The sequence below is a fragment of the Centruroides sculpturatus genome, unplaced genomic scaffold, assembly GCF_000671375.1.
Source record: "Centruroides sculpturatus isolate CEXI.00-Female unplaced genomic scaffold, Cexi_2.0 scaffold106, whole genome shotgun sequence".
Lineage (NCBI taxonomy): Eukaryota > Metazoa > Arthropoda > Arachnida > Scorpiones > Buthidae > Centruroides > Centruroides sculpturatus.
In genome coordinates, this window is record NW_019384517.1 from 811,560 (window position 1) to 813,360 (window position 1,801).

Here is a 1,801-nt window from a genome sequence, read left to right on the forward strand (position 1 = left end):
TATTTATATCGTATTACAGGTGGAGATCCTTCAGATTTCATGAAGTCGAGTTGTTTATTGCACAGTTTATTTTGATGGTGAGTTTTGTCAAAGATCATCAATGATGAAGCCATTAATAGTTTATAACAGATGTTAGGGTAACACAGACTGTCGACCATTTAAAGTTTATGGAGCGAAGTCGTATGTTCCACAATGTCTTCCCAATCAGATGGTGTATTCTTGTCTAATCACATCATGATGGACCATATGTAATTGATGATACAAGGACACAAGGCTCTATTAAAGTTCCTTGCCTGCAGCACAAACACTTGTAATATAGTCACACGTCTGTAGCACAAATAATATATCCAGGATATGCATAATCCATACTGAAGCACTTTATTTTGCACCACAGTTGTACAATTAAGTGATATGTCTGTAGCATTGAGTTATGAAGATAACTGACACGTTCTAATTAGCTAACTTCACGTTCATTGATTCTGTTTGAACGAGTAAGCATCGTAACAGAATTTTACATCACACTTTCCAGATAAGAATAAAGTCATGCCGGTCATTTATGTAACTTTTTTCCGGGGAAAATTTTTGAATTACAATCGCGTGACTTTCGGCATCTACAGTTCACATACAATCCAGCCCTTTTGAACTTACAATTTCTACATTTTGTTTTGACTTTCTTGTATCTAACTACGTTCTTGAGATTTAGAAAGAACAGACGGATGGACGAACGACAGTGGAAATTTATCAATTTACATTTCTTTTCAAATTCAGCCCAATAACACATATTTATTTTTATTCAGTCCGACTACTTTCAAGATATAACGAGTGACCACTCAGTAGCTATTCATCACCTCGAACTTCAACCACCAAAATTTCATAACATTAACGCCCGTTATACACAAGCGACCGTGCCAAATTTCCTTATTTAATCTGTGCCCCATACTGAGATATTCAACAAATAAGCTTTAACACACACGCACACGCACTTTCAAGGAAATGTTTCCATACTTTGTTTAATTTTTTTAGTTCATTTGTTATGATATTTTAAATAGTTTTATATACTGTATTTATTATAAAATGGCAAAATCGCTTAATTTTAAAAGTAGAAATAACTTTTCAAAACAATTGTAAATGCCTATGTCTAGTAAAATCTTCCTTAAGTCTAACATTAATTTAACTCCCCTAGTAGACAAACTTTACTGGAAAATTTTAGAAATTATCAACTAAGAGCACAAGAATTATTAAGCGTAATAGGGGTGGACAAACCGTTTTTTCCATAGATCAACATCTACCCATTGAGGAAAAACTTTTCCGGTTTCTTTTTTAATATTTCCGGACATTGCGAGGCACTCGAAGGCTAAAAAGAATGAGACAATTTTCTAGGGTCAGGTCTTGACTAATCGTCATGCTTCTCTTTTGTTATATATAAAAGACGCGAAAGTAAATCAAGTTTTTTATTAATAAAGTAATTATATATTTACAGTTACATTTAAAAATTTGTTCTTTAAAATGCTCGGGATTCATTGTCACCAGCCTAATAAACAAGCCAATCATACTATTTCTTTAGTACAAATTGAGGTACGAGTGTCATTGGCTCGATCACTTCGTACCTTACCGAGGAAACGTAAGTACTCGCATTTCGTGAATGTGTAAATGCTCATATAAAGTAAACAAAATAAAATGAAATTTATTATATTTATTTCCGTAATTATTGCCTTTACATTATTTTAAGAATTTAGTTACAGTAAAGTCTTTTTCCAATGATGGGGGGCGGACCGCAAATAAAAAAGCGAAAAATTTCTTC